This window comes from Hevea brasiliensis, chromosome 16, assembly GCF_030052815.1.
Source record: "Hevea brasiliensis isolate MT/VB/25A 57/8 chromosome 16, ASM3005281v1, whole genome shotgun sequence".
In the NCBI taxonomy this organism is placed as follows: Eukaryota; Viridiplantae; Streptophyta; class Magnoliopsida; order Malpighiales; family Euphorbiaceae; genus Hevea; species Hevea brasiliensis.
The window spans coordinates 6,301,107-6,314,366 of NC_079508.1; positions in this window are offsets into that span (position 1 = coordinate 6,301,107).

Below are 13,260 nucleotides of genomic sequence, written 5' to 3' on the forward strand. Positions count from 1 at the left end.
AGTGTTTTAATATGCAATTGAACATTGAAATCAATTAGGTATATAATGAATCTTGCATGATGCATGAGAACCTAGAAGAAAATTTTTGAATTCAATGTTCTAATCTAAATGATTTTCATGCTTCTGCTCCTTCATTAGTTACATGTTATCACAAAATTTCTCACATCTTTAAGCCAATTGGGTCAATAGAAACCTGATTGGAAGATTTTTATTTCTGTTTTAGAGGTGTTGAAGTATCCTCAATAAGGTGATGAATGGCAATGATGTAGCACACTTTCTACTTCCTCCTTTGATATGCATCGTTTGATAAGTTCGTCATAGCACCTTTTGTATAGTAGAGGTTCCTCCTAAGTATAGTCCCTTATATCATGTAAGAATTTCTTTTTCTACTGGTAGGACATATTTGGTGGCAAAACTTTACACATAAGATAATTAGCTATATCCCCATACCATGGGGGTTGAGAGATGGATAAGAGGTACTCATATAGAAAAGAATCATCAATGGGTAGGTCCCTAGTCAGATTTCCTTTATCTTCCCACTTCAGCCTAGAGAGGGGGTCTACTACCACATTTTTGGTCCCTTTTCTATCTTTAATTTCCAAGTCAAACTCCTATAGAAGAAGAATCCACTAGATCAACCTTGGTTTGGCTTCCTTTTTATTCAAGAGGTGTCAGATAGCAGTGTGGTCTGTGTATACAATGTCTTTAGATCCAACTAGGTAGAATTTGAATTGTCAATTGTAAAAAATACTACTAAAAGTTCCTTTTTTGTGGTTGCATAATTAACCTACACATCATCAAGTGTTTTACTTGCATAGTAGATAGCATAGACCTTTTTTTCTTTTCTTTATCTACGCATCGCTCCTACTACATAGTCACTTGTATCGCACATCACCTCAAATGGCAGCTCCTAATATGGTTATTGCATTATAAGTACACAAATCAAGGCTTCTTTAATCCTGTAAAAAGAGTCAAGACAACTACCATCAAAATCAGAGGGAACATCTTAATTTAATAAATTTCTTAAAGGTTTAGCTGTAACGCCCTTACTTTAGGTAATCCGTACGTTCTACTATTCCGGTGACTAAAGTCTATTCAGACAATCAAAATGTTTAGAATCAGACTTAAACTAAAGTGAGGAGCCATAATTAACCTAAATAATGACTAAGAAAAATTTAAAAAAAAAATTAAAGAAATAAAATGCAAAGAGGTTAAAGGAGTCGAGGCTCTGGCAATGGGTAACCCTAACGGGAAGCGACTGTGAATACATTTGCCAACTCCAGACTCATGGGGAACCCTGTGAGATAAATATTTGGGACTTAATTGAAGGATTAATGAGGTTTAATGACAATAAAAGTGTTATGGGAATGCAAGAAAAATTATGAAAATTAGTAAAGGTAATTAGGATGTAATGAGCACTAAGAAGGGCATTTTTCTCATTTCACCCTTAGAATTGATTTTTAAACAACATGTCCATTTAATTAAGTGAGATTTATGTAATAAAATATGAGGAAATATTGATAAAAATTTAAATGGAAATGAGTAGAGAAAAGAAGAAAAAAAAAATAAAATGAAATGAAATTTAATTCTAATTATGGCATATGCATAATGTCATGGTGATGTAATTAAAATCCTCAGCCAATTAAAATTAGACAAACACATTTATAAGAGATAAAAGAAATTAAAAAAAACAAAAATCTATTCATCTTCTTCCTCTCCACTAGTTGGCCGAACCACTATGGGAATGGAGCTCTCCTCCATTTCTTCATTTCTAGCTTGATTCCCTAGCAATTCTCACCATAAAACCCCTAAACCCCAACATAAAAATTAGTTATTAGGGCTTGGAGAAGTGTTTGGTAGCAAAAAATGTGAAGGAAAGTGAAGTTGGAAAAGTCTTAGAAGATTGACCAACTATGGTTAGTGCTAAACTCTTACTCCTTCTAATGGTGAAAACAAATTGGATTACAATAGAATTACATGATAAATGATGAAATTGATGGATATATGTTAGACAAGAATTTCAACCAGCTTGTGTAGGAGTAGGATTGAAAGTGTTTAATTGCAGATAAACTTGAGAATTTGCTTGAGTATGATGATAAGTGTGATTAGTGTGCTTAATTGGTATGCATTGTATGAATCTTGAATTGGGAGCTAGGGTTTTATGGGGAAAATTAGGGGTTTGTTAAATTGTTATTGAATTGATGTTGTTAAGGTCAGTTAATGACCATTTGATGTGGTTTGACCTTAAAATAGAGTTGGTTTTGGAGTTGAAATGCTAAAAGGAGAAGTGCTCCTTTGTGCTAGAATTCTGGACTTTGAGTCCAATAGGTTTGGGCAGTCATAAGTAGAGTTATATAGCTTCAATTTATGTAAAGCCAATTGGAGATGAAACTTAGGACATAATGCCACATTTTTCATGCAAAGACGCTACCCAGAAACTTAATACAAAATGACCTAAAATTGGCTTGAATTCAGATAACCATATGCTGGACCTGGAAAAATGATCATATGAACAGTAAATGTTCAAATGGACCTAACTCATTGTAGAGAGGTCCAAATGACCTGATTCTTGAACCCATGGAAAGATTAGACATATTAGAACATTTTTCATATAGATCAAGAACTCAAATTCTGACCCTAACCTAATCAAATTGCTAACCAGAGTTAGCCCAACGAAACTGCTAGAACCAAACTAACCAGAAAATCCTAGACATTGACCAATCTGACCAGTTGTGGTAAAAATGCTATAACTTGGGCTACAAAACTCCAAATGGAGTGATTCAAAAAGGGAATTAAAGTTAAAATATAAAATTAAATATCTTACAAATAAGTCCTAAAAATTTACTAATAAATAATGAATAAAAAAATCATTAAATTAAATCTCTTACAAGTAGTTATCAAAAATACATTCTGTGTGGCATAATAATACTAATTCTTTACTTCTAATTATTTAGTTTATTTTTATATTATTCTTGCACTACTAAGCATGATGCTTAGCGCATTGCTTTTTGCCACGCGTAGGCAGTGGAGATCAGGAGAGAGAGCCCAGTAAACCTTAGACTGAGAGTTGGGATTTCAGATCTGCATAGGGTCGCGATGTCACCTCATCAACAGTGCATTTTGGTTGGGTCCATCAGACCATATATGTAATTATTTGGTACATTGTAATTATTATAAGTTTTAATGTAAATTATGAATTGTATGTAATTATTTTGTACATTATGAAATTTATGAAATTTGTAAGTTTATGTATGAAATGAATGATAAATTAAACTTGTATGGGAATGATGATGAATGATATTATGTGTTTGAGATATTGAGATGATTATGGAGAATATTGAATTAAATATGAAATTAATTTTATACAGGTGGAAAATCATCAAAATGTTAATATATTAGGGGAAACTCCGTCAGTTTCTCCGATTAAATAGCGAACTTAAATTATTAAAAATTTAATTTAATTAGCAGGAAATGTAACAAGATGAGATAAGGTGCTCCAGCACAGAGTGTGACATGCCTTGCTCGGCTAAACTGTAAACTGAGTAAGGAATGTTACATTTAGTGGTAACAGATCCAGAAGCTCCCTTAGTACGGTGGGTGAGCTAGTGACTTATTGCTTTGCTTAGGATGGACGAGGTGAAAAGCTTCCTGAAAGATGGGAAACTCGTCCCATATTGGAATAAGAGTGGAAGGTAATGATATATACAATGGGGAAACTAATCACTAGAGGCGCCTTTTGGTGCAATGGCCTGGAGAATTGGAAGAACTCCAGGGTTAAGCATGCTCGCTTAAGAGAACTCCTAGGATGGGTGACCTCTTGGGAAGTTCTCCATTCTACCTATGGGACAAAATCGTGAGGCTTATAGCCAAAGCAGACAATTCCTCTAGTGGTTGGTGCCCGGCCGTAACAATTGCTATTAGAGCATGATTTAGGTGTTTCTAGACCTAAATAGAGTGCATACCATGCATTTCATTTATAAGAGTCGAGGTAACACTAATACAGATCTATTTATGTATTGTTATAGGTTAAGGTATGGACCCAGAGTCCCAGAGGGCAGTAGAGGATGAGGTGGAGAGTCATGTTCCACCCATGGCTGAAGCTGGAAGCTGCGGAGGTCCTGCTCCACCAGTACCAGGGGGATATGCACTGCCTCAGCAGGCCTTATTTTAGCAAATGATAGAATTCTTTAGACAAATGACCGGGGCTATTCCACAACCTCAGCAGCCACCCCAAAAGTCCCATTTGGAGAAACTAAGAAAATATGGGGATGTGGACTTCAAGGGTAAGAAAGAAGATGATCCTGCATTAGCTGAATGCTAGCTGGAAAGAATAGAAAGGGTCCTTCAGCAACCGCACTGCACTCCAGAGTAGAATTTGAAGGGTGTTGTGTCCCTACTTCAGGAGGATGCTTATCAATGGTGGAACACAGTATCAAGGGTGGTACAAATGGTTCAAATAACCTGGTATTTCTTTCTTGCTGAGTTTAGAAAGAAATAAATTAGCAATGTGTATCTAAAGGAAAAAAATGAGAGAATTCATCAGTTTTAGGCAGAGACAATTGTCAGTGGAAGAATATGAACAAGAATTCATAAGATTAAGTAGATATGGAAGAGAGATAGTCCCTACTGAAACAGACAGATGTAGGAGGTTTAAGGAGGGGTTAAATGATAACATTAAGCTGCATATCACAGCCTTGAGGATCACAGACTTCACACAGTTGGTTGAGGCTGCACTGAAGGTTGAGAGGGTTAGAAATGATAAGCAGAGTAGAAGAGACAGGCAGCGAAATAGGTGTCCGGGTCAAGCTAGCTCCTCATCTGCACCCAGTAAGAAGTTTAGAAGCCCTTAGGCTCAGAGTCATAGCCAGACACAGAGTCAAGGCCAGTCACAAAGGCCCAGATCTTAGTTTACACCTAGGAGAGGCCAGTCCACTCCATTAATGGGCAGCTCTCCAAGGATGGTATTAAAGGGACCAGCCCCAGCAGTTTCTGCAACGTGCCCACATTGTAATAAGATTGAATTCCCAACGTGCTCTAAGGGAGAAGAAGCCGTATGCTAAGTTGTCCAAGTGTGAGTTCTGGTTGAATGAGATTGCTTTCCTTGGACACATAGTATCAGCTGACGAGATTAGAGTGAATTCCAGGAAGGTTAAAACTATAATGGAATGGAAGCCTCCCAGGAACGCAACTGAAGTCAAAAGTTTCTTAGGGCTAGCTGGGTATTACATAAGGTTTGTGAAGGGATTTTCTCTGATAGCTTCTCCATTGACCAATTTACTGCATAAGAATGCAAAATTTGACTGGAATGACAAATGTCAAGCCAGTTTTGAGAAGTTGAAGTCTATGTTGACAGAGGTACTAGTGTTAACACAGCCAGTATCTGAGAAGGACTTTGTGATTTACAGTGATGCTTTCACAATGGGCTAGGGTATGTTCTGATGCAAGAAGAGAAGGTGGTTATCTATGCTTCCAGATAGTTAAGGCCACATGAATAGAACTACCCTACTCATGATTTGGAGTTAGCAGCAATTATCTTTACATTGAAGATATGGAGACATTACTTGTATGGTGAAAAGTGCGACATAGACACAGACCACAAAAGTCTAAAATACTTGCCAACCCAGAAGGAGCTCAACCTTAGGCAAAGGCGATGGGTTGAGTTCCTGAAAGATTATGACTGTGTGATAGATTATCATCCTAAGAAGGCAAATGTGGTTGCTGATGCTTGAGCAGGAAGTCTATTGTAGCTTTGAGATCCTTGAATGCCCGCTTATATTTAGCTCAGGATGGAGCTATTTTGGCTGAATTGCAAGTAAAGGTAAACCTGCTACAGCAGATACAAGAGACACAGAAACAAGATGAGAAATTGATGAACATCATGGGCAGAATCAAAGAGTCCCAAGGAGGCTAAATATGAGCTAAAAGAAGATAAGAGTTTGTATTACAAAGGAAGAATATGTGTACCAGATGATGAAACATTGAAGAAAAACATTCTGAAAGAGGCACACAATAGTGTTTATGCTATGCATCCAGGGAGTACTAAAATGTACCATGATTTAAAGCCTCATTATTGGTGGCTTGGTATGAAGAAAGATATAGCTAACTATGTGACTAGATGCTTAACATGTCAGCAGGTCAAGGTAGAGCACCAAGTTCCATCAGGTTTATTATAGCCTATCACTATACCTGAATGGAAATGGGATCAGGTCACCATAGATTTTGTTAGTGGTCTACCTCTCACCCAGAAGAAACATGATGCAGTATGGGTGATAGTAGATAGATTGACCAAATTAGCACATTTTCTGCCAGTCAGAACTGACTATTCACTAGAGAAACTAGTAGAGTTGTATATCAGTGAGATAGCTAGACTATATGGAATCCCAATTTCCATTATATCTGATAGAGACCCAAGGTTTACATCTAGATTTTGGAAGAAGTTGCAAGAAGCCTTGGGTACACAACTCCACTATAGCATGGCTTTTCATCCTCAAATGGATGTACAGTCAAAACGGGTGATTCAGGTAAACCTTGAAATTTATTGAATTATTATAAATATTAAACTGAAATGATGGTAATAACATAAAGTATGTGATAGGTGCTTGAGGATATGCTCAAGAGTTGTGTTATAGAGTTTGAGAGAAGTTGGGACAGATACCTCCCACTGGCAGAATTTGCTTACAACAATAGCTACCAAGCTAGTATTCATGTGGCTTCATATGAGGCACTGTATGGGAGAAAGTGTAAAACACCACTGTGTTGGAGAGAACTTGATGAGGACAAGGTTGTGGGACCAGACCTAGTGAAACAGACTAAGGAAAATGTGAAATTAATTAAAGCCAATTTGACAGCTACCTCAGACAGACAGAAGTCCTATGCTGACCTAAAGAGAAAAGACATAGAATATGAAGTTAGTGACAAGGTATTTCTCAAAGTATCACCATGGAAGAAAGTATTGAGGTTTGGGAGAAAGGGTAAGTTAATCCCTAGGTTTATTAACCCATATGAAGTCATGGAACGTGTGGGTCCAGTAGCCTACAGGCTAGCTTTACCACTAGAACTAGACAAAATTCATAATGTGTTTCACGTATCTATGCTGAGGAGATATCGATCAGACCCTTCACATGTCATATCAATGGAAGAAATTGAAATATAATCAAATTTGACATATGAAGAGGAACCAATAAAGATCCTAGTTTGGGAAGTGAAAGAACTGCGAAACAAATGGATTCCATTAGTGAAAGCACTTTGGAGGCACCATAATACTGAAGAGGAAACCTGGGAAAGTGAAGAGATGATGAGGCAACAGTTCCCTCAACTGTTTTGTATCAGGTAAATTTCGAGGATGAAATTTTTGTTAGAGGGGAAGAACTGTAATGCCCTCACTTTAGGTAGTCCATACATTCGACTGTTCTGGTGACTAACGTCTGTTTAGACAATTAGAATATCTAGAACCAGACTTAAACTAAAGTGAGGAGCCATAAATAACCTAAATAATGACTAAGAAAAATTTAGAAAAAATGAAAGAAATGAAATGCAAAGAGGTTAAAGGAGCCGAGGCTCCAGCGATGGGTAACCCTAACGGAACGCGACTGTGAATATAATTGCCAACCCCAGACTCGTGGAGAACCCCTGTGAGATAAATATTTGGGACTTAACTGAAGGATTAATGGCATTTAATGACAATAAAAGTGTCATGGGAATGCAAGAAAAATTATGCCAATTGTTAAAGGTAATTAGGATGTAATGAGCACTAAGAAGGGCATTTTGGTCATTTCACCCTCAGAGTTGATTTTTTACCAACATGTCCATTTAATTAAGTGAGATTTATGTAATAAAACAAGAAGAAATATTGATAAAAATTTAAATGAAAATGAGTAGAGAAAAGAAGAAAAGAAAATAAAATGAAATAAAATTTAATTCTAATTATGGCATATGCATAATGTCATGGTGATGTAATTAAAATCCTTAGCCAATTAAAATTAGACAAACACATTTATAAGAGATAAAAGAAATTAAAAGAAACAAAAATCTATTCATCTTCTTCCTCTCCACTAGTTGGCTGAACTACCATGGGAATGAAGCTCTCCTCCGTTTCTTCATTTCTATCTTAATTCCCTAACAATTCTCACCACAAAACCCCTAAACCCTAACACAAATATTAGTTATTAGGGCTTAGAGAAGTGTTTGGCAGCCAAGAGTTTGAAGGAAAGTGAAGTTGGGAAAGTCTTGGAAGATTGACCAATTAAGGTTAGTGCTAAACTCTTACTCCTTCTTCTAATGGTGAAAACAAAGTGGATTACAATAGAATTACATGATAAATGATGAAATTGATGGATATATGTTAGACAAGAAATTCGGCCAGCTTGTGTAGGAGTAGGATTGAAAGTGTTTAATTGCAAAAAAAACTTGAGAATTTGCTTGAGTATGATGATAAGTGTGATTAGTATGCTTAATTGGTATGTATTGTATGAATCTTGAATTGGGAGCTAGGGTTTTGTGGAGAAAATTAGGGTTTTGTTAAATTGTTGTTGAATTGATGTTGTTAAGGCCAATTAATGACCATTTGATGTGGTTTGACCTTAAAATGGAGTTGGTTTTGGAGTTGAAATGCTAAAAAGAGAAGTGCTCCTTTGTAATGGAATTTTGGACTTTGAGTCTAGTAGGTTTGGGCAGTCATAAGTAGAATTATATAGCTTCAATTGGTATAAGGCCAATTGGAGGTGAAACTTAGGACATAATGCCATATTTTTCATGTAGAGCCTTGCCTAGAAACCCAATACAAAGTGACCTAAAATTGGCTTGAATCTGGGTAGCCATATGCTGGACCTGGAAAAATGACTATATGAACAGTGAATGTTCAAATGAGCATAACTCATTGTACAGAGGTCCAAATGACTTGATTCTTGAACCCATGGAAAGCTTGGACATATTAGAACATTTTTCATGAAGATTAGGAACCTAAATTCTGACTTTAACCTAATCAAATTGCTAACCAAATTTAGCCCAACAAAACTACCAGAACCAAACTCACAAGAAAATCCTAGAAATTGACCAATCCACCAGTTATAGTAAAAATGCTATAACTTGGGCTACAAAACTCCAAATGGAGTGATTCAAAAAGGGAATTAAAGTTAAAACATTAAAGAATAACTTTGATGGGGAAAGTAAGGTCAAATTTCCACTATATATTGGCCTAATGTAATAGTGAATTTAAGTTACAAAACCTGAAATTTTTGAATTGCTCTTAGAAGAATTTGAATTGTTCTTAGAAGAATTTGAATTGTGGTTGGCAAATAATGCCAATAACTTAGTAAACTAAAATGTGGGATGAACATGAATTTGGAACTTATGTTTCTATTATATATGACATAACTAAAAACTTAGCATGAATAGTGCTATGAATAGTAACCATAATGACAAAATGAAAAGAACTAATACTTAAAATGCTAACGTGCCCATGTATGCCTAGTTTTATGATTCGTATGAATAGGTTGGCATGCCAATAGGGTTCTGACTTATAGTACTGCTTATGGCTCCATACCATTCTATGATTTATGGCTTCTAGCCATTTTGTTACTCTTTGATACACGTGGCTTTTTGCTCGATTGACATTATGGCTCTTTAGCCATTCTGTTGCACACCTGGCTGACACTATGTGACTGATGGTGCGATAGCTCGAGGTACTTAATACCCAGTGCCAGTTTACCCTTTTATCCAGTCCAGTCAACGTGTATAGGTTCCTTGGGCATTAAAACAAGTCCTAAAAATTTACTAATAAATAACTAATAGAAAAACCATTAAATTAAATATCTTACAAATAGTTATCAAAAATATATTCTGTGTGGCATAATAGTATACTCAACTCAACTCAACTCAACTCAACTAAGCTTTTACCCCAAAAATTTGGGGTTGGCTATTGGATTCGTTTTCTCCACTCTAAACAATTTTGGGTTAAATCCTCAGAAATGTGTAATGCTTTTAGGTTATGTTGTACTACTCTCCTCCAAGTTAATTTAGGTCTACCCCTTTTTTTCTTTCTATCCTCTAACCTAATGTGCTATACTTGTCTAACTGGAGCTTCCGTATGTCTACGCTTCACATGACCAAACCACCTCAATCTCCTTTCTCTCAACTTATCTTCAATTGGCACCACTCCTACCTTTTCTCTAATACTCTCATTACGGACTTTATCTAGTCTAGTATGGCCATTCATCCACCTTAACATTCTCATCTCTATAACTCTTATCTTAGACACATACAACTCTTTCAGTGCCCAACACTCACTACCATATAACATAGCCGGTCGTATGGTTATACAGTAAAATTTTCCTTTCAACTTATTGGGAATCTTACGATCACGTAAAACTCCTGTGGCACGTCTCCACTTCAACCATCTGGCTTTAATCCTATGACTAACATCCTCCTCACATCTCTCATCTACTTAAAGGACTGAGCCTAGATATTTAAAGTGATTACTTTGGGACAGTACCACTCCATTCAAACTAACTCCATCCCTATTACCAGTTTGGCCTTCACTGAACTTGCAATGCATGTATTCTGTCTTCGTTCTACTTAACTTAAAACCCTTTGACTCTAGAGTACTTCTCCAAAGCTCTAGCTTTCTATTAACTCCTTCTCGTGTCTCATCTATCAGAACAATATCATCTACAAACATCATGCACCAAGGAATATTCTTTTGTATATGTTTCGTCAATTCATCTAAAACTAATGTAAAAAGGTAAGGGCTTATGGCTGATCCTTGGTGTAATCCAATTGATATCGAAAAATCTCTTGTGCCCCCTCTGAAGGAACGGAAGCGTGAAAAACACAAGTTTACACCATTAAATTCAAAAATTTTCACCTAGGGTCACATGCATCATGCAAGATTTATTTTTATCTATTTGATTTCAATGATAAACAACATATTAAAACTCTTTTAATATGTTTTTGGATCTGTATTTGCCAATTAAGATTTTAAAATTAATCAGATTAATTTTAGAACCCTAGATTAAATCAAGTTCGATTACACTAACCTCTTGATGCATTGCAGCGTGTCTGCGCCTTTGAGATTCATCTTCAGGACACCAGATGTTGTCCCTCTAGCTTGTCCACACCAAGAACACCTATGGCAGCCCTTGAACAGCTTCTAAAGCCTTTTCTATTAATTAGAAATTCAAGTTCTGCCTTTTAAGAGATTAGAGATGTAAACAGGACACTAGAAACAATTCCTAGTGTTCTTAATTCAAGAGATTGATGGCTAATCTCTTTGAATTGATGAGAGATGAAGAGGAATAGCTGGAGAGGCTCCAAGTGGCGTGACAAATGAGAGGAGAGGCTGCTGGTTATTTTTTCTTTTCATAACCACACATAAATAGCTAGGTTAACACATTAAACCCTAGCCACATGTCACCTTTTGATTAGCTCTAGGTTTAAGTGACCCAATCACATTGTGCCAAGTGTCAAACCTATATTTAATCTTGATTTTAATCATCTTACATGATTACAAAAAAACATTTGGCAAGCTTATGTGTAATCCCATGTGTCACCATCTCATGGTGCCACGTGTCACACTATGAAATGACCAAAATGCCCCTGTGTCTTAATTTTGAGTTCTTAACCCAAAACAATTATTTTCTTCTTCTAATTAATTTATATCAAATATAAATTAATTAATTAATTAATCTCTATTAATTAATTTTTCATCAATTAAATTCATATTTAAACACTTTAAATATAAATTTAATTTATACTACACATCCAATAATCTAGATTTGGTTTCAAGTCATGCTAGGGACTTTGCAATTTAATTGCAAACCAAACCTATTTAATTAATCAATTAAACTCTTTAATTAATTAATTAAATCATATTTAAATAGGTGATAACTTGTGTATGTGTGTGACTTACTAGGCTCATCACTAATTGGCAATGAGACATGATATCAACTCTTAATATCATCAGAACTCTTTCTTACCATAAATGATTTCTCTAAATCATTTTATGAACCTCATAGACCATGGTTAACACCTAGCATAGCATGCCATGGCCACCCAATTAGTAATAAGATTTATCTTAAATGAACCTATAATCATATGTTACCGTGCACTAGAATCTCTCTGTTATAAAATCCCAACTCAAGCTGGAGTCATGGTTTATGTCAAACTCCTTTTGCTATGAATATTATGTTCTCTTTTAATTCCAGTTCTTGATTAAAAAGATTTTCTCATCAGAAACTCTTTTCTAAATAAATCTATCTGTCTTGGCCAGGAACTTGAAACATCAAGAACAATTAAATGAACATAGGATTTTATCTCTATTTACTTAGAGGAACAGATTCCATCTTGATCAAACTCCTACCTCCATATATAACTAGTAGGAGCCAACACATGCCCATATACCCATACATAGTACAAGTATGAAAGCAGTATCAAACTCAAACTACCTATATATAAGATAACTGTGCTATCTCAGGTCTAAAGATTATATGCACTGATATGATTTATGACAAAACATTGACAAGAGTAAACTCCATGTGCTTGTCATAAATGTCACTGGTTCGGCCTACTTATCATTTATAAGTGCCTATCATGTTTGTTATATGGCATGAGACTCACCATTCCATCTTATTTATATCTCATATAAATAACTTGGGAACAAACATGAATACAATCTTTCTGGATAAGTCATGTCCTTATTATGAAGTATCCTCGATTGTGAACCTATTTATGATACTTTGTGCTAGAAATATTGTCACTCATATTCTTAACAACTTAAGAATAATATTTCTAACAAAATATCAATGGACCTTTTCTATTACACATAAATATATTATGTAAACAGAAAAGTGAAATGACTTTTATTAATAAAAATATATACAAGATACATACTAAATGATATGCTCTAGGGCATACTACTAACACCCTCCCACTGTGCGCACAATAGTAGTTGCTCCTTCATACATATCTTTTTACACTTGTATGTACCTAATAGATACCCTCTTCTGTTCTAACACATTCTATAAGACATCTCTTGGAATACTATCATAAGCCTTTTCCAAATCAATAAAAACCATGTGTAGATCTTTTTTCACATTTCTATATTTCTCCATCAAGCTTTTAATGAGAAAGATCGCTTTCATAGTTGAATGACCGGGCGTGAAACCAAATTGATTGAGAGAGATAAAAGTATCAAGATGTAGTTGATGCTCCACAACTCTCTCCCACAACTTCATAGTATGGCTTATGAGTTTAATTCTCTTATAG